The sequence below is a fragment of the Rhinoderma darwinii genome, chromosome 4 (assembly GCF_050947455.1).
Source record: "Rhinoderma darwinii isolate aRhiDar2 chromosome 4, aRhiDar2.hap1, whole genome shotgun sequence".
Taxonomy (NCBI): domain Eukaryota; kingdom Metazoa; phylum Chordata; class Amphibia; order Anura; family Rhinodermatidae; genus Rhinoderma; species Rhinoderma darwinii.
Window position 1 is genome coordinate 211,093,204 of NC_134690.1, and position 24,413 is coordinate 211,117,616.

The 24,413-nt window shown below is 40.0% G+C and overlaps 1 protein-coding gene across 6 annotated transcripts in view; it reads left to right on the forward strand.

The window, feature by feature from the left end:
• The window catches only part of ANKRD6 (ankyrin repeat domain 6), a 198,245-nt gene that overhangs the window by 17,620 nt on the left and 156,212 nt on the right, over positions 1–24,413 (forward strand). Inside the window, exon 1 of one of the 6 annotated variants that reach the window (XM_075862145.1) lies at positions 10,394–10,479. The exons of the other annotated variants lie outside the window; for them this stretch is intronic. The gene's annotated coding sequence lies outside the window, so the exon portion shown is untranslated. Of the gene's footprint in view, positions 1–10,393; positions 10,480–24,413 lie in introns of those variants that run through there. 6 annotated transcript variants of the gene reach the window in all.

Below are 24,413 nucleotides of genomic sequence, written 5' to 3' on the forward strand. Positions count from 1 at the left end.
TCACACTGATGCTAAGCAACCATCCCAGTCTGATATATAGAGATAGAAAGAAAAATAACAGGAGAGAGACTAACACATGGAATACAATAATGGTATAGATGGGAAAGTTTAGTTTTGGCTGGAGTGTCCCATTAAATGTATTTATTCAATAAGGGGTTTAACCCTCCAATATGGGACAATTTAATTTCAAGTTGTACCTATATCTTATGTAGAACCTATCCATTTCATTTATAACTTTAGAAAGACAACAATGTCTCAGTATATTTTCAACCAATTGCACTGTAAGGGCCTTAGGCCACATGCACACGACCATAGTTTTCATCCATAATTACGGATCTGTAATTACAGATGAAATTGCGGACTCATTCATTTCCTTTGCGTATATTTACGGAGGTGTATCCGTGTCGTAGAAATGATCTGCAAAATATAAAAAACATTAAACCAAACAGCGAATAAATTAGGAGCCTGAAGACCAAAAGAATACATAAAATATAAATCTTTTATTTAATTAAATATTTTTGTAAAAACAGAAACATGAATGTTACATACAATGTAAATAAGCATATAAGCAGAATGTATCAAAGAACAATGGTATCAACAAAATACATCGCTATATTAAATAGACTTGGGTAAGTATACATAGGAAATAGTCCATAACATGAAGAAATCCTGATGGATGCACAGATGTATGTATAAGAGGAAATCAGGGCGTTGTGGCTGGGTATGTAGCACAGACCATTTGAGTATGCAATGAAAAAATAAAACACTTGCAAACAGTAAATACTCTATAGGCTGCAAAGACGATATTATGTATCAGTAGAATGATATAGCATCATATACTAGGCATAGTTAAATAGTAATTTTTAACTGTGGATATATATCAATAACAATGTAACTTACTTGTCTTTTAAAAAGGTTTAGTTAGAGCGAATGTACTGCGCCTCGACGTGCGTTTCTCTAGGTATTCCTGAGTAATACATGTCTTAATCTTGTCCGCTATCAGGGGCGTCGCTAGCACCTGGCCTTCAGGGCCAGCCAGATACAACACAGCAGCAGCAGCCTAGCATTACCAGGGTGGGAAGGGACACTGTTTTTGGCCTTTCCCAGCTTACTAATAACAGCCTGCGGGTACCCAGTGCCAAACCATCACGACAGATGGCCGGATACTGGATCGTACCCAGCTCTTCCCAGTACACCTAGTGGCGGTGAGTACTGGGGTAATAATGGGGGTTAGTGTTAGCCTCTGCATCGGCCAACATTAAGCTCCACCAGCGGCTATTAATAAGGCAGAAGTAATAAAGTTTCAAAAAATACAAGGACATAAAAAGTATTTTATTGAAATTAAAAAAAAACACAAAACCCTAATTAAGGCATCATGCAAAGTATGGGAGCACAGCCCGTAAAAAACGAAAAGTAGGACATGCTCCATAATTCCCGGCACGGACACCTATCCGTAGCGATACGGAAAGGTGTCCGTGGCCAATAGTACCGGGCGGGTCCGTAATTGCGGACCGTATTACAATCCGCAATTACGGAGATTTTTTACGGTCGTATGCATGGGGCCTTAGTTATTAAAAGAAAGGAAAAATTACTTATAGTAAAAAACATGTTTCTATAGTGCATCAGTCACCAGTCAGCTACATAAACAATGAAGGTTTTCATTCTGATTGGCATACCATCATCCAGGAACTTGTATTTAGCTTTACTGTATAACTATACTGTAATTGGGTGTTTTAATTGGCCTTTTTATCACTGAGAAAACCGCATGAGAAATTGGACTTACATATCTCTGGATATAGTCATGGCAAAGAGAATGAGAACTTTCATTGCTTAGTGCATTCAGAGAAAAAAAGAAACCGTGCACAATATGAATAAGGATAGGGCACACAATACAGAACAGTATTGCACATCGTATATTCACATTTTGTGTTCTGTATTACTTGCCAAATAGTAATGCTTCTAGGAGGAGAATATGATATGATAAATATCTTCCGATGGAGTACGCTCTGTTTTTTTTTATGGTAACTCCATTAGAACTGTAATTTGGATCCGTACTAACACGGAACCAGTAGGGGTCTCCCTGAAGGAGGCTGGTAGTAGTCAACTACCTTATCTAGGTTGGTTTAAGTGACCATGTATTGGGGGAATTTATTAAGACTGGCGTTTTATACACCAGTTTAATAGAAAGAAAGTTGGAGTAAGATGCAGCACATTTATTAAGAGAGGAACACCTCTATGTAAATGTGTTGCTTCTTCCGGCCAATCCTGCACCACAAAAACTGCCGCCATGCGCCATCTATTCCCCCTATCGGCCATGAAATAGAAAAAAAACACATACTCATCCTCCTAGTCCCTTTAGCATTCCAGCACGGCTCATACAAGGTCCTGACACCGAGCAGTGTCAGGGCTTTATATGTGACACAACACTTACGTCATCAGTGCTCGGTCGCATACAGCGTCCCAACGCTTCTCCGTGTCAGTGAGTTGTGTAAATTGCGTCATGCTGAGGAGACCCAGGGGTAGAAGAGGAGCAGTGAGATGAGCATTCTTTTTGTTTTCTTATTTTATTGTTTTTTCTTTTAATTGTCCGTTGGGGGGGGGGGTAGCCTGATCAGGGGCAGGGTATGGGGCCCAGCGTGGGCCTCTACGTTGCTACGCCCCACAGAGTAAAATCTATACCAGCTGTTAGCTGGCGTAGATTTCCACTAATAAATGTGTTGGGCTGCTGTGGCCCCATCCTTTTTGTGAAGGCATGCCTCCCTACAGAAAAGTGGCGAGAGTGGCGTAAAAATGGCAAACATTTTTTGCCCTTTTGCAAGTTTTCTATGCCAGAAAACTGGTGTGGAAAGGTTGATAAATCCCCCCCCCCCCATTATCTTTGCAAATACTCCTATAAAACTACAAACAATTAGCAGATTTAATACTGTGCCAGTAGAAAACTAGTGGAGGGGTTTTCTGAAACCATTGCACTTGGCATTCACCATATTGTGACACATTTTGTCCTTTTGTCCTGACGGGATGTGGCATATTAGTCACAGATGTGCAACCTGGCTTTTTTTGGGGATCTTTTCCTTCCCACTCCAGCACAGCTGTGCTGTGTGTTCTGACCAATCAGCCACCTGATGCTCCTCAACCCATCTCACAGCATGAGTCTCATATACACAGGCAGGATCTAAGGCAAAGAGAATATATTGCTACTTCATCCTCCCTCCTCTCGCCCTCTCCTGGTGTTCAGTTAAAGGTATGTTCACACGGTTAAGAAAATACGGCTGAAAATACGGAGTTGTTTTCAAGGGGAAACAGCTCTCGATTCTCAGCTGTTTTTTAATCAAACTAGTGTTTTTTACGGCCGTTTTTGGAGCTGTTTTTTTATTGAGTCAATGAAAAACGGCTCAAGAAGTGACATGCACTTCTTTTTACGGGGCGTTTTTTTACATGCAGTTTTTCAAAAGTGAGGCGTAAAAAAACGCCCCGTCAGTACAAAATGCCGTATTTCCCATTGAAGTCAATGGGCAGATGTTTGTAGGCATTCTGCTTCCGATTTTTCAGCCGTTTTTTGGGATGTTTATGGCCCTAAAAATGGCTGAAAATAGCCCGTGTGAACATACCCTAAGGGCACATTCAGACGTGGCGGAATTGCCGTTGAATTCCGCTGCGGACAGTCTACATTGGAATTCTGCAGCAGACATTTTTTACATTTGTTTCTATACATTTTTAGGAAACTTAGTACAGACGTTGTAGAAAATAACTGTTCATAAATTAGCCTGCAGTGCAGATTTTTCCCTCTGCAGCATGCTCATTCTATTGTGGAGAAGAAGCGGAATTCCACTTTGGATTTCAGCCTTTGCAATGCAAAAACTGAAATCTGTGGCAAATCCGCTGTGATATCTGCAACGTCTGAATTACCTCTCAAATATGCAAATGTTGGTGCAGATTCGTTGCGTAATTGCCCAAATCTGCACCAACATTTGCAGCGGAAAAATTCTGCAAGTCTGAACTTGGCTTAACTGTGTATCTGAAGACATACTTTTTACTGATTGACAAATTTTCTGTGGTTTTAGTGGTTGACATGCCACTTTTCCCTAATAAAATATATTAAAATAAGATATCACATGTACTACTGTTTTATACAAAAAAATAGAAATAATAATTGAAACATTTATCATGAGCTGGGAGACATTGTACTATAATAACAAGATATTATATAAATAACAGATTTATAATATTATAAATAACAGATATTAAATGTGCATAACGCCTTCCAGAAACATTAGTGATAAATATGAAAATAAATAAGAATGTCTGTTCCTTATATGTCCACTTTTCAAATTGGATTTTGTATTAGGATACACATAATAGGTTTTTATACACACTTGAAATGTTTGATATATCTTTTTTAGAATGAACCTTATCAAAGAGTGAAAATAATTCTTTTAGTTTTTTCGCCCAGAAACACAGAGGTTAAAACTAAGGTATTTCTTAAGAGCAAATCCAGATTTGTTCTCTGAAACCTAATCTTTACTTACTTCACAAAAACATAATGTTATTAAGCGATTTTTCTTTTTTTTAATTGAAACCTTGAAATCAGAGCTTAGCTGCCTACGGGTTCATGTGCTGTTTGAACAAAGACCCTACAGTATTAAAGTATGGAGAGATGACAGCAGAGGACATCGCTGGAACTAGGGAATACCGCACTGCCCAGCAGAGAGAACTGCTTTGGTGCCTAGGAAACTATTTCTCTAATTGAATTATTTTACAGGATGGGATCAAGTCCAAGTTACATACTGTACTACATCCATCTTGGGATGCCAGCAAATCAGACATTCACAGGCGCGATCTTACCAGTATTATGCAAGTATATATGAGAGGAAAAAATGAAGTATTGTAAATGTTATTTGAGTTTATTTTATGCAATTACTAAGCACAGATGTCAATGAATCTATCATTGGAAAAGTATTGTATTATAAAGTTATATGCTACTTAGTAACCTCAATGTCTCCAAATTCTTCATGATAAAATGGCAAAAACAGCTGGAATGTCATTCATTCTATATTCCGACTTACATAGATCTGGCTGAAATAACTATAAAATGAAGAGATAACGCAAGTATTTAGGTAATAATGATATGTTATCCCTTTGCCCATGGCTTTGTTAGGCTCTGTTTACATTCTGATGGGAGCCTCCGTCACAGATTCTGTCAGATTTGACGGGAAGAAAAGCGCTGTGTCCTGGTTTCTGTATAAATAGAAGCCAGGGCGCAGATGTGAACAGAGCCTTGCTGTGTCTTCTGCTCTTTCGGCCAGGATCCCACGAGACGGATACACTGCGTAAAAATCACGCAGCATGTGCGACCTGGACATTACGTCCGAAAAATCTCGAAACTCCGCTGGGAAAGAAAGCCGTTCAAACCTACCCCGGGAGGTCAGCGTCATCCCGGGAGGCCAGACTGCAGGAAGAAGGAGGGCGTTCTGGGTAAGTATGTTTTTGTTTTTTCTTCCAGTTTTGGGATTTTTGCGGCGAAAACGCAGCGATTGCGCCGCAAATGTTGCAACGCTTGGGTTTTTGTTGTGGGTTTTGCATCCCCATTGAATTCAATGGGGAAATCCCATAATGAAAAATGATCTAAAACGCTGCATTAATTGACATTCCGTTGCGGAAATTCCGCAGCGTTTACGCTAAGTGGGAACCCGGCCTTAGAGATATTCCCCAACAGTATTGTGAAATACATTCCTAGCACATGGCCCCTGGTTCCAAGGAGGCAGCTGAAAAACATGAGAAATCTGCAATAAATCTTACCACTTCCACAAAGACAGTCAGAGCATGTGTCTCCTAACTGGGCAGCAGCTGAACAAGAACAACGTAGTAAACAGTATTTTAACAGGCAAGAAAATATGCTTTTTTGCAACTCTGATAAATCGCCCCTTTTAACCATGGCAACAACGAGTGTTATGTGTTCAGACAACCTATCACACACCTTATATACCCACCAAGCCAGCCCACGACACATCACTTCCTTCATGGGGTACGCGCTGCCGACGTCGAAAGTAGGAGGTGGTCATAATATTGTGACTCGACTGCCCCATGCACAAGACCGTAGTTTTCATCCGTAATTACAGATCAGGTAAATACAGATGAAATAGCGGACCCATTAATTTCTATAGGCCATGGACACCCTTACGTATATTTACGATGTGTGTCCGGGCTGTAGAAATAATCTGCAAAATATAGAACATGGCCTATACTTGTACGCAATTACGGCATGGATAGAAGTCTATGTGAAGTCAACTGAGGATAGCTACGGATGTGCATCCGTATTTGTGGAACCGTATTTGCAGACAGTAAAAATCCTTAGGGTCGTGTGCATGATACATTGTAGCAAATACTAGGATAGGAGAGAGATTTGTGCTGCTGATGTATTTATCTCGCTGAAGATTGACCGTACATGGCAGATTTACAGCAATCAAGGCCTCTCTTTATATATTTTGAAATAGGACTTACACATTAAAGTGTAGCTAAGCGTTTGACAAACTTCTGACATGTCATAGAGACATGTCAGAAGTTTGGATTAGTGGGGGTCCGAGCACTGAGACCCCCACTAATCTCTAGAACGAAGCAGCTGAAGTGCTCGTGTGAGCGCTCATAGACTTTAGTCCTTACACAGATACATTTATTTCCGGAAATAGCCGAACAGACACTAAGCAGATGAGCGCTCACACGAGCACTTCAGCTGCTTCATTCTAGCGATTGGTGTGGGTCTCAGTGCTCGGACCCCCACCAATCCAAACTTCTGACATGTCAGAAGTTTGTCAAACGTTTAGCTACACTTTAAGGGTTACCAAACAAACATAAATAAATAATTAAATTCATAAACCAAAAGGGCTTAGTCAGAAGACTCAAGCCAAATAGTCCAATTCAAATGTATTTTTTTTTATTAATACCTATATTTAAATGAGCGACAACCTCTTCCAGTCAGACTGGCACCTGTTCAACTGAAGCTCAGTTTTTTATAAAAGAAGCCTTCCTGCCGAAAACTGCTGCTGGCCAATCAAGATGATCCACAGCTTGCCTTGCGCAGATTCCAGAAGAATCCAGTATTCTACCTGGTAACAACCTAGGCCAATAAACTCAGAGAAAAGGTAAGTACCAGGAAACCTCTATAAAAGGGGTGGTAGAGGGGGAAACACAGGAGCATACCACTCAAATAATAAGGCCTTAAGGCCCTGTTGCCTTACGTTGTGTTGACTTTTTCATGCGGAATATCCGCTGTGGAAAGCAACGCTAGTAAAATAAACAAAACGTTCATTATTACCCCGACCATAACCACAGCGACGCATCCCTCTGACCTTCTGCAGCCCGGCCTCCTGGGATGACATTTCCTCCAATATGACCGCTGCAGCCGGTGATTGGCTGCAGCAGTCACATGAGATCAAACGTCATCCCCAGAGGCCAAGCTGAGTTGCGATTTTTGCAGTGGAATCGCAGATTTTTTGCCGCAAAAATCGCAACATCTGCTATTTGTTGCGAGTTTTACCTCCCCATTGAATTCAATAGCGAAAACCCGCAACAGAAAAGCAGCAATTCCGCAACATAGATTGACATGCTGCGGATTTTAAAAAAAACGCACCGCAGGTCAATTTATAAACATTTTTTCTGCAAGTTTTTTTACGCAGCATGTGGATGAGATTTGTTCAACTCTCATCCACTTTGCTACTACTGTAATATGCTGCAGATTTTCCACAATTAAATCCGTTGAGGAAAATCTGCAGTTTTATGCTACGTGTGAACCTGGCCTAGGAGTAATCGTTATTGCTATGAGTGTAGCGTTTTTAATGGGATTTTATGCAACAGATTGGATACAGATAGGATACTTTATTGATGTTTGTGTGCATTGCAAGAGCTTGGTGCAACTTATTTGACGCCGCAATCTGGGCACTGGTAATTGTCAATAAACGACCTGATTAGGCACGGAGAGCTGATTAGGTGAGCTACTGCTCATCTTCTCACTCCTTTCCTGAAAAAAAGACCCCCATATGTGAAAATCAGAGCGCAAGTATGCTCTCTGGTTGATAAGGGGGATGATAACATTAAGAAAAGTTCATGTTACCCCCCTGAGGTCATCTACAGTCAAACAGGGACAGGAGGAGGATCACATATTCTCCCCCTCTCTCTGCACAATGCTTACCTATTCCCCCGCTTCTCCCCCATCTTGGCTTCCTAACAAGTCCTGGATCACAGCTCTAGCTATTGTCCAGCCTGAGTTACAGCCATTAGTAGCAAGGACGTATCAGATAAGTACTTGGCTACTGAAGTGTCTTCCTGCCAGGACGTATAATATATGTCCTTGGCAGGTATGGGTTAAACAAATTGCAGAACTTGTACAATAATTAAAGGGTTATTCCTGATAGAATTATTTATCACCTATCCACTAGTTCCAAGGAGTAGTCCTGGTGCGGCTGGAGTTGATGTAGAGACCGTCTTCAGGGATAAGCACTGAGGCGATGTGGTGAAGGACCTGCGGCCAGAAGTGTAAACACAGTGTGATCTCGAGATCACGCTGTGCAGGGAAGGGGAGAAGCTGTATGATGCTGATTGGACAGCGAAAGAGCAGCATTACCAACCCTTTAGCAAGTATAGCCTAATTTGCATATTAAGAAAAAGACTCCAAACTTTGAAAAAAAAGTGTGAAACAATTTACACTAACATCATCAATGTGACAGCGCCTATGATATTAGGTAGTAGATTGACCATTGCAAAACTAGTAACTGATCCTTAAATATTATCTTATTCGGTAGCACTTACCGTGTAAACAGAGAGATGTGCTTCCGACAAAATGGAAATGTATGGGGACGAGCAATCGTACTGACGATCGCTCTTCCCTGTACATAATCAAGAATTGATCCTTGTGAATGGAGAAAAGGGGGTTGATCAACAAGCTGTCCCGTTGATCAGCGCTCATTTACATGGTACATATCGGGCCGTGTAATAGGACCCTTACTCTCTTCTATCTCCCCTCCTATTGTTTGTAGGCTAGCAAAAGAGGGGGTAGAGACTTCATACAGGGCTTGTCTTCACTTGGATGAATTGCATTCTTTGAGTGTATCAAAATGGAAAATAATGTAAAGTTCACCAACTTGCTTTTGTCATCCCCCTAATAATAAAAAGCAACGAGGGAAGCTCCAACGTAAGAGCCATAAGAGGGACCCTAGAATGGAATTGTAGAGAAGGCTTTCCAGCGTTGTTTGGAGGCTATCTAAATTGCTTTGGTCTCATGGCCACCAGCGCCGGGGAAGTACCTAGGAGGGGAGTGGTGAGACTATGAGTTTGGGGAGCAATGGCAGGAAAAAAGGTCAAGCAGGATTGGAAGGGCAGGAACTAGGCTAAGTCAGGTTGGTGTCTAAAAGGTGAGGCAGAACTAACTGCTTGAATTGCAAAAGCCCAACCCACCCAGCTGTATAGCAACACTATACTCCAGACGGTGTAGAACCACAAGCTGCACAGCAGGGTGAGCTTGCACATGGGGGAACATAAGCTGTATGGCAGGTGGTGACCTGGGTAGTCACACAAAGGCCAGTCAGAGGATTGACAGCAGCCCAGAGGCCAGTCAGGGGAAGTGGGCATGATTGGCCTTAGGTAAGGTGGGACCCAGGTCAGGCAGTGTGGTGTTGCAATTGGTCAGGCTCCCTTGTGGTGAACAGGCTGGAATTTATCAATAATTTTGGCTCTTAAATTGTGGTGTATTTATTTAGAAGGGGAATGGTCTAGAGTCCCTCAGGGTTTAGCAGATGCCCTCCTTAAATGCTATATACACCTTTTGAAATTGTTTTCTTTTTTTAATAAAAATGTCTATCTGTGTGTTTTTTGTAACTTTGTAATTATATTTTATTTAAAAATATTTTTACTTTTTGAGATACATCTGCATTGTATACTATATACAGAGCAGCTGTATCTAGCACTGAAACCTGTATCCGTCAGGTCAGCGACACTGACGGGTTCAGTGACAGCAGGTGGTCTTGTATGTCTCTGACCCGCAGGATCGAGCTGCTATTGATCACATAGAATCCTACAAATAAAGCCTCTGTTGATTACATATACCAGACACAATAATTACCAAGTAGTAAACAAAATAGATATATCCCCCTTGGTTCCCAATCATACCATTATTCTAAGTATGTTAGTAAATATTTATTGCAGTATTATTGCATACTTGCCTGCGTGTACCCTTAACCAAAATGAAATTGCAGGTTATCCAGGAATAAAAGCAATTCTGCCTAGACAAGGCTGCTGCTTAGGAAACCATCCTTGTACACAATACGCCTTTAGGAAAGCTTTTCTTTGATATGTAAATGTAAAGGGTCCTCTGGCCGGGCTGTATAGGATTAGTGCAGAGGGTGTCGCAGATGTCCCAGAGTTATATCATTCACATTGGACTTCCTTTACGAGAGGACTTACAGCTCCTACAGATCCATAGAAAACATATATGTAAGTACAGCAACAATTTTCTTCTTGATTCCACTTCTCTCTAACAGTTTATCTCACAGGACTAGTTGTCCAGAAGAGAATCTGATTTTCATATTGAGTGCTATTTTTTTATTTGCATTAACCCTGGCATTAGAACAATCAGCAAAAAAAAGAAACCGTTAAAAACAGATTTACTGTCTCCGTGTTCTATTCATTTGGAATACATTTGACTTCATTAGTAATTTGACGGTGGATGATGCAAATTGGAGGCAGCTTCAGACGTTGGGCAGGCTTACAATTGGTTCTATAGTTATCCTCAAATAGCAATAAGTTCCAGATTTCCAGGCATGGGACTTGCAAGCATAGCACTTTACATGACACATTCCGTAAATATTTGCATCAAGTGTTTGAGGTTCACATTCCAGGAATACTAATATTGAGGACCTGCTGAAACACTGGGAAATGTCAAGAAATCTGAATAGAGCAGTCCCATTAAGCTCAGCTAAATATTGTTTGCTTTTCAGTGAACATTCTTGCTGCAAATACTGAAAATTAAGTATAGATAGATAGAGAGAGAGAGAGAGAGAGAGAGAGAGATCGATAGTTCTGTCCTGTGGGATAAAATCGGCATCATTGTATACATATAATTATATACGCAAAATATATATGTGTGTGTGTGTTTTCTCTATCAATCAGCTATCGTACGAGAACCATTTGCAAGAATGGGAACAGTATTTCACGTAGCAGAAAAATGATTCCCATCCTTGAAGATATCGTGTAGTGTGTTCCCACTTTATACTTGCGTTTTTGATTGCGAATTCTATCGGCCTAGTGCAGAGGAAAATCGCACCAAAATCCACAGCATGAAAACGCGCCGGAAAACGTATCAAAACATTTTAAATGCGGAATTATGTGCGTATACCTGCAGTTTTGACGCGGATGTGTGCATTTAGCCTAGAGGTTGCCACATTTCATATGCATTTTAGTCATTTGTAATGTTTTCTAGCTGGAGCGGTTGAGGCCTGTACATGACTAAAACGCTTTAGCTTTTTCAGCATATTTTTTTGTGAGAATGAAGATATCATTAAGATGTGATGATCACACTTGGCCTGCTGTGACAGAAGTATTTCTTATGGTGTCAGGTTCCGGTATATCTGCTATGTTTTCTACTATATATACTTCCGTTATGATAACGTTTTGTCATCCTCAAACACATCACCCACGTACAGCTTTCATTGTGCTCTTGTTGGCCATGTGCTATGACTAAGAAACCCTGAAGGCAGACCACACCGTCAGCCATTTCTCTCTTCTTCTAGTAACCATGGCAACGAAAAGCAAGTTCATTGCTAAGGCTGGTTAGGATTCAAAATAACATTAGGTAACTAAAGGTGAAATTCGACATTCATTATCACACTGCAATTTACAATAAGTTTTGTCAGCAATATTTGTGCTCTGTTTATTAATTAAAGCGTCAGTCATTGTTTACAGACCTTATTGCTCCAGATGTCTGTAGTGCTGACTAGTCAGCCAAGACTAATAGCAACATGCAGACAGTTACACAATAGAGACCCCTATGAATTTTAGGAATTTAGATTAGGCAAATGCATCTAATTAGGAATTTATTTGTGATGGGACTTTCTATTACAGAATTTCTACACCTCTACACCTCTTTCAAGTATGTGCCTAATAAGAACATATACCATTGTGTTTCTGAAAACTATTGGCATCGCCGGAGCCCCCAGCAGAATCAAATGCTAGATTTAGAGGAAACTTAACAATCAACAGTCTGCATTCAGACTAAATTACCATAAATAAATGTCAGTTTGCATGCTTAACCCATTTACAACCAAGCACTACATATGTAGGTGTAAGGGGGAGAGGGGAGTATGGAGCGGGCTCACATATGCTGCAGGTGTCAGCTGTATATTATAGCTGACACCCTGCTCTAACAGCTGGGATTGCAAATAACTCTGATCCAAGACGTTTATCCACTTAGAAGCTGTGGTCAATAGTTAGACAGAGGGGGGACCCCCTATGGCATCCCATCCCCCCCCTCCCGTGACCCGATCGTGGGGTGCCGATGGGTTGTCATGGCATAATGAAGGCGCCCAGGTCTGTCATGTTAGTACCTACAATACATGAACGCTTTTCCAAGTACCTTTGTGGGACTAAAAAAAAAATATGGCAAAATAAGTTTAATAGTTTTTTCAAAATATACTAAATGATATATTATATTTAAAAAAAAAAAGCAAAACATTAAAAGTAAAAAAACAAACTTTCCCATCTTTTTTTTGTAAATTAATGTAAACATAAAAAAATAAACATTATTGGTATTGCAGTGTCCGTAAAAGTCTGAACTATCAAAATATTATATTATTTAACCCGCAGGAACCAAAAAATGGAATTAAAAGTTATCAAAAAGTTGTATGTACCCCAAAACGGTACCAATAAAAACATTGTCCTGCAAAGAATAAGCCCTCACACAGCTTCATCGACAGAAAAATAAAAAAAGTTCTGGGCGACACGAAACAATTTTTTTTACTTTGTACAAGTAATAAAACATAAAAATAATGGTAAATTTGGTATCGCCATAATTGAATTGACCCGCAGAATAAAGTTAACATGTTATCTTTACCACAGGGTTAACACCATCAAAAAGAAACCCAAAAAACAATGTGGAAAGTGCTGTTTTGTTTTCCATTCCACCCCATAAAAATAATTTTTCAAAGTTCCCCAGCACATTATATGGTGCATTAAATTGTGCTATTAAAAACTATAACTCGCCCCGCAAGAAAAAGCCCTCATACAGTTATGTCGATGGAAGGATAAAAACCTTTTGGCTCTTGAATGATGAGGAGGGGAAAAACGAAAGAAAAAGAAAAAATGACCTGGTCATTAAGAGGTTAAATATAGAGAAGAGATATTATTATTGAGCTGAATTATCTACATTTGATTGATTGATTGATTGATTGATTGATTGATTGATTGATTGATTGATTGATTGATTGATTGATTGATTGATTGAATGTATATTAAGACATAATTCAGACAGCTGTAAGGCAGTTGCCTTTTAGCATTTGGCCGTAAGACCCAGACCTCCACCAGTTCTACTGATATGTGGTTCTAGAACGTTATGGTAATCTAAGTTTGGTTTTGTAGACCCATGTGGGTTCTGGGTCTAATACAGATGCTAAAATATGGTCGCAGTACGCCTGTCTGAAACCAGACGAACATTAGTGTGTCTAATCAAAAAACTATATTTTGATCAGCTGTTATCGCTGCAGTAAACCATGTCTGTTAAACAAATTTCCTCTGCAGGTCAAATGTATTAATAAATTGAGATGGATCGCAGTCAATTTAATGCATGGAAGGGTTGGGTCCACCAGAACAGGAGCCGTTGTTATAGTTATGAGACATAGGAGACTTTCCATTAAATGGCTATGCAGAATTTAGTGTTTTTGAATGTGAGCAGGTTTAACAGGTTTTCCGGGAGTTTAAAACATTTGCCTGACAGTAGGACATGTGATAAAAAAAAAGTAACCAAAACTCACATATTAATTCCCCGCCTTTCCAGTTCAAATGCTCTGATGGTCCAATCTTTGTTTACTTTGCTGCATTGTACATTCACATAACCCCCCCCCCCCCCCCACACACACACACACACACACACACTTCCCCAATATCCAGAGCATCTCGCACCACTACCACATGTGTCTCTGGAGCCCCTGAAAACCCTGACAGTAGTCACAGCAAGCACCCTTTCCCAAGCCAGCAGTCACCAAAAGCTCTCCCAAACCACTCCCAATCCCTCCTAGTAGTCACAGCAAGCCTCCTCCAGCCCCCTCCTAGTAGTCACATCACATCTCCCCCTGGCTCCCTTTATCCTAATGGTCAGAGCAAACTTCTTTCAGCCCCCCCCCTCTCACCCAGTTGTCACAGCAAGTTTATTGCAGCACCCCATTGAAGTAGTCACAGCACACATCCCTCAGACCCTCTGCCCTCATGGTAGTCACAGCATGCCTTTAAAAATCCCCACTTCAACTTCTGGGAGGTTCCACTACACAGATGCCACTGAGTGACATCCAAAATGCACTGATTGCCCTGGATCTGCTGCTACTGCCCGCTAGTGTGACAGTTTGCTGCTCTTTTAAAGAGAACCCTCTCATCAAATTCATGTTACGCTCTCTGAGGACAGCATAAAGTAGTTGCAGACACGCTGATTTCAGTGATCTATCACTTATGTTAGAATGTGCTTTCATTTTTGTAAAGCATTTAAAGGGAGTCTGTCAGGAGATTTCACGCTACCAAACAGCTGACACCACTAAGTAACTATCAGGTAACGGATTAGGAATATACCCGTGTTGAAGATGTCACTGCTTGCATTAGTGTAAAAAAGAAATTAAATTCTGCTTCTCGAGGGTCCGCCATAGGAAGTGTCTGCTATTTAGCGCTCCTAACCATCCCCTATGCAATTGATTGACGGCTCTGTCTGTATGTACAGGGTGGGCCATTTATATGGATACACCTAAATAAAATGGGAATGGTTGGTGATATTAACTTCCTGTTTGTGGCACATTAGTATATGGGAGGGGGGAAACTTTTCAAGCTGGGTGTTGACCATGGCGGCCATTTTGAAGTCGGCTATTTTGTATCCAACTTTAGTTTTTTCAATGGGAAGAGGGTCATGTGACACATCAAACTCATCGAGAATTTCACAAGAAAAACAATGGTGTGCTTGGTTTTAACGTTACTTTATGCTTTCATGAGTTATTTACAAGTTTCTGACCACTTATAAAATGTGTTCAAAGTGCTGCCCATTGTGTTGGATTGTCAATGCAACCCTCTTCTCCCACTCTTCACACACTGATAGCAACACCGCAGAAGAAATGCTAGCACAGGCTTCCAGTATCCAAGCACACCATTGTTTTTCTTGTGAAATTCTCGATAATTTTGATGTGTCACATGACCCTCTTCCCATTGAAAAAACTAAAGTTGGATACAAAATGGCCAACTTCCAAATGGCCGCCATGGTCAACACCCAGCTTGAAAAGTTTCCCCCCTCCCATATACTAATGTGCCACAAACAGGAAGTTAATATCACCAACCATTCCCATTTTATTTAGGTGTATCCATATAAATGGCCCACCCTGTAGATTAAGACAAGCAGAGCCGTCAGTCAACTGCATATGGGAGGGGTTGAAGCACTAGAAGCCAACAGACCCCTGACAGACTCCCATTAAACATTGTAGCATGATACGAACCCTGTGAAGAAGAAGTCGAGCGTATTCAAATGATGCCGCTCTCCCCACCTAGCTGAAGCTGATTGACAGGTTTTTCCCTATGCACAGTAAGGCTGGATTCACACGAGCATGTTCGGTCCGTAAAGGATGGAACGTATTTCGGCCGCAAGTCCCGGACCGAACACACTGCAGGGAGCCGGGCTCCTAGCATCATAGTTATGTACGACGCTAGGAGTCCCTGCCTCGCTGCGGAACTACTGTCTCGTACTGAAAACATGATTACAATAGGGAGGAAGCTGACAATCAGCGGCGGCTGGGCGAGACGAGTGGCAGCTCATGAATATGCCGTACTCCCTTGTTACAGCGCTCACATCGCTCTGCAACATTTAAACTGTAAGTTCACAAAAAGGAAAACACATTCCGACATAAGTGACAGATCGCTGAAATCAGAATGTCTTCAGCTTCTTATAAAGTTGCTTACAGGTTCCCTTTAAGGTATTCTTTTATTATCACTGGGGTCACTGTAGCTATCTAGGGGATCTCGGCTTGTCACTGTTTTTGGGAGTCTCTGATGTCACCGTTAGTGAGGTTTCTATTTTTCACTGTTATTGAGAGTCACTGTTATTGAGGATCTGTGGCTGTCATTTCTATGGTTGTCACTATTATAGGGGCCCTGTGCCTGTCACTGTTATCCTCCGACAAGCGTCCTGTGCAAAGCGCTTTTTAAAATCATTTTCTCACATTTATTGGCACCTGACAATCAAGAAACTCCCAGAAAGCTGTGAATTTAGCCACACTGTCAAGTTCACCCGATAACCTAAGGGTACACGTTTCTTTCAATAGAGAGAGGAGGCAATAAACTGAGGTATATGGCTGCTCTTATCATCCCAGTGAAGTGGAACCCACCAAAAGTGGTGGAATTTGCCAACATTTCTTTAATGTGCATGTTAAAAGATCCCCCTGATTTTCTGATAATTGAATTCAGAGTTTTGGAGGATATACTGTATGTAGGTGGGGAGAGCCACTACTATTAGGCCTATAGATTCTGATTTCTCAAATAATGGTTTCAGAATCTTACTAGTCCAGTATCCTTAAAAATGTATCTAAGGACCCTTTCATTTGGAATTGCCTGAAAGTGAAATCTTGCCTGAAATCTTCTAAAATAGCAACTGGTTGGTACCAAGCATTCCACACGATTTCTGCACTGGGCATTACAATTTATACCTATATTCTTTCTTGCCTGAATATGGTGACATGTCATTTACTGCTTCAAAGTGTGGCAGCTTGCTGTAGACATCACTGAGTACAAGAAGCTTTGTCTCATACGTTGACATACTTTCACAGGCTTGTAAGTCTGTGCCAAGATAAATTAATTCAACAGCTTTTGTGTCCTTTTTGTCTTGTGTCCTTTTTGTCTTCAGTATTCTAATGTGAGATTTAGATTAAAACAATTTTGTGACCCTCTGCCAGGGAAAATAATTACATTTGCCAGGCATTAGTTTGGCTCTTTGTTATTCAAGTAGCACAGGAAGACCATGAAACAGTTTAGCTAATTTTGACGGCATGGAAAGTTCCTTCTTCGCTTTTCTCTTTTTTTTTTTGTTAATATACAGTATCAAAGTTTTCTATACATATATTTAAATATAATAAAGTCAAACTTACATAGGACTTTATAGGAGCATTACAACCACAGCCAGTAGAATTAATTATTTAAAATATACATTTTATTAAATCCATTAAAATATACCAAAAAATTAAGACTGAATCCAAAAGTATATATACAAACTGTATATGTGCTAAGTGGCCTATAAAAATGTGTCAACTGAAATAAATTAATAGTTTACAAAAGAATACTCTGGATCAATGTCCAGAGGATTACACAGATGGCTAGTGAATCTGGATAAAGTGAACACCTCAAAATTAATACATGAATAGATTCACCAACAGACGTAAAAAAAACAAAAAACAGTGTGTCACCAGCCACCTCGACGTGCGCTTCGCCGTAGTCTTCGTCAGGAGGCGTGGTTAGGGATGTAATGTGCACATATTAAATAGGGGATGATCTCCAATGAAATTGAACATATCTAGACTTGTGATATTGTTAGGAAAAAACAATCTAGCCTGTCATGTTTAATTCAGTCATCTGGTAGTGTGAGTGTCATTGGTCATGTGATAAACACAGTGAAGCATGAAACCCAGCCTCCTAGAGACAGCATATAGCACAAGCGAAAGCTACGACTGAGTCACATGACCGCCGTTGGGTCACGTGATCTGCGTATTCATCGGCGCATGCCTGAATATCCAGCCATATCACAGGTATCTGAACCCGGCCAACAGGCAGGCGTGTATGCGAGGCCATCACCATGGGAACTAGTCCCAGCTGATCATGACGTTGCACACACGTCAACGTAAATGTGTCTAGAGTCAAATGCTATGGATGGAAAAACACGGCATGCGCACTACGCAGCGCGAATGGAAACAAAATAGAGAGAAGTCATGTTGCCATATCATTTCACAGGAATCAATAAGTAGACACACGGAGTGCATAAAAACAAACTTTGTGAAATATATTAACGTGTATACTAATATTTCAATGCCATTTTTACCGTTTACATATATAATGAATAAGACCCACATTTATCAATGTATTTACGCGATTTTTGTTGCATTTGACACCGTAGTGTTTAATCTGCTGTGCAACGTATTTATTTATAATTTGTGCCAGAATTTAGAGCCATTTGCGCCATTCACGTCAGTTTGTAAAAGGGAAAGTGAGTGTGGCTTATTACTTGGCCAAGAGTTAGACACACATTTCTAAAGTAGCATCTCTACTCCACACAGACCCTGCTATACAAAAAGTGGATTCTTTAGTTTCTACATCTGGGTGGATTGCTTGTAGGTGGATTCCTGTCATATAAAATTATTTGTTATTTCATTGCTATATGAAATAAAACATCTTAAGGCTAGCATCACACACACACACACGCACACACACACACCCACACCCACACCCACACACACCCACACCCACACACACACACACACACCCACACACACACACGAAAGACTGATGCATCTCCTTTCTTTTGTGTCCACTCCTATGGTTGGCTCAAAAAATTTAGCCCAAAATCTGTATCAAAACTGTGTGTGTGTGATCCTGGCCTAATGTTCAGGAAACATGTTGGTACAGCCAGATTAGCATTCACAACTATGCTGAGCGACTATATGAAAGAAGAGATCTATCATTTAATTTTCTTGTGAGCACAAAAGCTCTGCGCTAGTTAAAATTGATTAGCCATATGTGGTCTTAAAGGGGTTATAACCCCTTCGCGCACCTTGGCGTACATGCACGTCCAGGTGAGCAGTTTATTTGCGCACCTGGGCATGCAGTTATGTCCGTCTGCGCATGAACAGTTAAACGGCGCGCGGCGCTACACCGCAGTGGTGGTTAACTGTGCAGGGTGTCTGCCGTGCTCTCCCTGTTGCTGGTCAGCGGCCCATCACCACTGAATTCGGCAAATTACATGTGGGGGCTGCCGATCTGCTCTAAACCCCTTAAATGCGGCGATCGTAGTCGACTACGATCGCCGCATTTAAGGGGTTTAGAGCAGATCGGCAGCCCCCACATGCAATTTCGCGGGCTGCCTATGGTTGTCATGACAATTGGAGGACAGACGATGGCCCCGGGCTGCCATGTAAGGAAGCCTATGAGGGGAGGCCGGTCTTCATAGGCTTCCTGTCAGAGTGACTGTCACATCAGAATGACAGTTGGAATACATTATACTACATAGGTAGTGTAATGTATTACAGCAGCGATCAGAGCAGCAAGTTTTCAAGTCCCCTAGTGGTACAAAAAAAAGAAGTTACAAAAAAAAGGTAATAAAAATGTTTTATAAAAGTTTAAAAATGAAAGTTATAAGTTACATAAATAAGAACTGCTTTTTTTCCTATAATAAGTCTTTTATTATAGGGAAAAAATGAAAATGTTAAAAAAGTACACATATTTGGTATTATCGCGTTCATAACGACCCAAACTTTAAAACTATAATATAAATTTTCCCGTACGGTGAACACCGCAAAAAAAATAATTAAAAAACTATGCCAGAATCGCTATTTTTTTGTTCACCACCCCTCCCAAAATATAGAATAAAAAGTGATCAAAAAGTCGCATGTACTCTAAAATAGCACCAATAAAAACTACCCGTTGCGCAAGAAACAAGCCCTTACACCGCTTTTTTGACTAAAAAATAAAAGAGTTATGGCTCTCAGAATATGGTGATGCAAAAAAAATCATTATTTTATAAAAAGAAAAAGTGATTTTATTGCTCAAATGCTGCAAAACATAAAAAAAAACTATATACATATGGTATCGCCATAATTGTATCGACCCGCAGAATAAAGTAAAATTGTCTTTTATAGCCCAGGGTGAACGCCGTAAAAAAAACAGAAAACGTCAGAATTTATGGTTTTTGGTCATCCTGCTTGCCAAAAAATGGAATAAAAAGTGATCAAAAAAATCGCATGTACCCCAAAATGGTATCAATGAAAACTACAGATTGTCCCGCAACAAATAAGCCCTAACACAGCTCCGGTGGAGAAAAAATAGAAAAGTTCTGGCTCTCAGAATATAGCGATGCAAAATGTGCAGTGTTTCAAAAGCACATTTGATCTATGAATTATTATTTATTTGCCCCATTATTATACCCTCTTATTATGTCCTGATGTACTCTGCAAAGCTTAAATATGCCTCCACATTATAACATGAAATACCAGCAAATCCCCAAACAGAACTACTACCAAGCAAAATGCGTGTGCGGAAAGGGTTAATTAATTTCTCATAAAAAATTTTATGACCACATGTGTGGTATAGCCATACTTGGGAGAAATTGCTTTATAAATTTGGGGCAGCTTTTTCCCCTTTATCCTTTGTGAAAATGAAAAAATACAACATTTTAGTGGAAATAATCTTGATATTCATTTTCGTGACCTAATTCTAATATATTCTGAAAAAGACCTGTGGGGTCTAAATGCTCACAGGTTTCTTAAGTGGTGTAGTTTCCCAAATGGGGTCACTTTTGGGGGGTTACCACTGTTTTGGTCTCCCAGTGGCTTTGCAAATGCGACATGACACCCGAAAACCATTTCAGCTAAATTTGAGCTCCAAAATCCAAATAGCGCTTCTTTCCTTCTAAACCCTTCTGTGGGTCCAAACAGCAGTTTATTACCGCATATGGCATATTGCCGTAATCGGGAGAAATTGCTTTACAAATATTGGGGTGCTTTTTCTACTTTATTCCTTGTAAAAATGTCTACCTTTTTTCAGTTAAAAAAGTAGATTTTCATCTTCACAAACTAATTCCAATGAATTCAGCAAAAAAACTGTGGGGTCAAAATGCTGAATATATCCCTAGAAAAATTCCTTGAGGGGTGTAGTTTCCAAAATAGGGTCACTTTTGGGGGTTTCCACTGTTTTGGTCCCTCGAGTGCATTGCAAATGCGACATTGCACTGAAAACTATTCCATCAAAATCAGCGCTCCAAAATCCAAATGTCTCTTCCAAGCCCTGCTGTGGGTCCAAATAGCAGTTTATTACCACATATAGGGTATTGCCTTAATAGGGAGCAATTGCTTTACAGATGTTGTTTTTTCTCATTTATTCCTAGTAAAATTAAAAATTTCTATGTTTTTACAGAAAAAAAAGTAGATTTTCATCTTCACAGACTAATTCCAATTAATTCCGCAAATAAAACTGTGGGGTCAAAATGCTAACTATACCTCTAGATAAATTCCTTGACAGGTGTAGTTTCCAAAATTGGGGATTTGGGGGTTTTCACTGTTTTGGCACCACAAGACCTCTTCAAACCTGACATGGTGCCTAAAATATATTCTAGAAAACAACAAATATATTCTCTCCACAACGCCCACTTGGTCAAAAGTAAAACCAAGCCCAGTTGTCTATTAAAGGGAATGTGACGCTAGAAAAAAATGTATTTTTTTTTTTAGTTAAACAATTAGTGTGTAGGTGATTAAACATTGTTCTAATTTTTTTTTATTTTTTTTCACGAGTCAGGAAATATTATAAATTAGGTTCTAATTTATAATATTTCCCAGTGCTGGTCACTAGATGGAGCAATTCCCAAAATTGCAGCATTGCATGTGGTAAAGCAACCACATTGCTTTATGCTGCAAAATTTGAGAAAACTCACTCGCTCTAGTGAGCTCTCAGAATCCCCCCCTCCTTTATCCTGGCTAGTGCCGGGAGAAACGAGGGGATTGAACGGTCAAACCTCCTACACTGTGTGTCGCCATTTTTTGAGCTAACACACAGTGTAGTAGGTTTACATACACTAGTAAACACACAGAAAAACACTTACATACACAGAAATAACTTACCTGCTCCAGCCGCCGCTGCTCCCTCTGGTCCATCCGCTCCGCCTGCTACCTCCCGCTCCAAGTGCACAAGTCCGGAAGCCGCGACCGGAAGTAGTAATCTTACTGTCCGGCCGCGACTTCCGGTCCACAGGAAAATGGCGCCGGACGTCGCACAGTTCAACTTGGACTGTGTGGGAGCGGCGCATGTGCCGTTCCCACACAGACAGCGTACAGCATAGTGGATGGAACGGGCCCCGTTCGCATTCACTATGGGACTGTATGTGCCGTATTCCATGTCTGTATGTGTCGTTAATCGACACATACAGAAATGGAAAAAAAAATGGCAGCCCCCATAGGGAAGAAAAAGTTAAAAAATAAAAAAAAGTAAAACACAAACACACAAATAAATATAAAAGTTTTTAATAAAACACTAAAATCAAACTGATGTAAAAAAAAATTTTTTTCGTGACACTTTTCCTTTAAGAAAGTCATTAGCATAAAGCTAAAATAGGTCATAACTGACATAATGACAGAGCCTCTTTAAGGGGATCTCATAGAATAATATAATTGAATGGTAATTTAGGAGAATAACCACATCCCCTACCCCCCAGAACGCATTCAAATTATACTCAAAATTGAGTCCATTGGGTTGTAACGTATTGAGTTTACTAATCCACTCTGCCTCCCTTCTCTTCAGTAGTTTCTCCCTATCACCACCTCTCCTAAGTGGGGGTATATGGTCAATAATCCAGAAGTGTCTAGGAATCGGTAGTTCGGTCTTATTCGTATTGATGGTAGATTTATGTGTATTAAACTTAATCCTACATTCAGTGGTCATCTCCCCAACGTACAAAAGCTTGCACGGGCACATAAGAATATAAATAACAAAATCTGATCTACTGGTCAAATAATGCCTAATTCTATAGGTCCTACCAGTAGTTGGATGTCTAAAGGAGTCCCCCTTAGACATCAAGCTGCAATTGGCACAGCCCAAGCACTGATAGCAACCACTACCGTGGTTATATATATATATATATATATATATATACATATATATATATATATATATATATATATATATATATATATACACATATATATATATTACTTCCATACACCTGAAATCCTACAGCTGTTCAATATAAACTTTTGATTATGATTCAGAGAATTGTGAAGTCGCTTTTATTGTGCCACTTTCTTTATTACATTGCTTTTTACATTCTCACATATATGTATTTTTACAAATGTTACGACACTGACACTATGGATTTAACTATAACTTTTTATTAGATGTAAATTTTGATGATGGCTCCTTCCATTGTGGGTTGTATAAATGCACTGAATTGTCTGTTTTATATTGCTTGACAAAGGCTGCGTTGAGCAGCTGAAACGTTGTACCCTTTTTTCACTGATGGGTGAATACATTGATTTCATTTGATACGATCTTTGGAGTGCTGCCTCTTTTTCCATTTTTGTCTACATTTGGGGATTTACAAGTCGAATCCCTGGAGGCCTGCACCCTAATACCCTGGAGGTTTTTGTTCTGATGTGCTGCCCACATTTCCTTTGGGTATTGTCCTGTTACACCACGTCTGGTGTTTGCCTGCTGCCAAAGTCCCTTCTGAGCCTGCCTCGCTACTGTCTGAAGCAACCACAGGTACACCTATACAAATTATAGACTTATACCTGTATCCTGTTGGCCTACTGCCATACCGTTGAGGTGGTACGGCTCATTGGGTCCACGTACCCAACGTGACATTAGACCACCGGTTGACTAACATATCCCTTTATCGTGCTTTGGCTTATGGGCATTTAGTGATGCCCATTTAGCGAAGATCACAACTGTGAAAAATAAAACAAAAATCAACTTTTCTTCTAGTCTCTGTCCACTTTTTTTTTTTAAATAATCTAATTTTCATTGAATTTTTAAAGGTCATAACATAAATATACCAAATATATAACAAAACTGTAAATCAGACATCCATATTATCCAGCACAAAAAATGGTAATCATATCATTTCGTATGCACAGGAGCGAAACTGATCACACATGTAATCAGCAATACGCATATAATATAAATATGAACTAATCATCTAACATATTAGGCATATAAAAAAGGTACCAGGATGAGATCGGTAACTAAAGTGTACTATTAGCCTCATATATATATATATATATATATATATATATATATATATATATATATATATACTGACTCAGCCAACCTTATTGGTCAGCATCAAAAAAGGAAGCACCACTATGCATATAAATATTAACAGTAAAGACAGATATATAGTAAGAAAAAAGAATAAGGAAAAGAGAGTAGGGGAGGAAAAGCAAAAG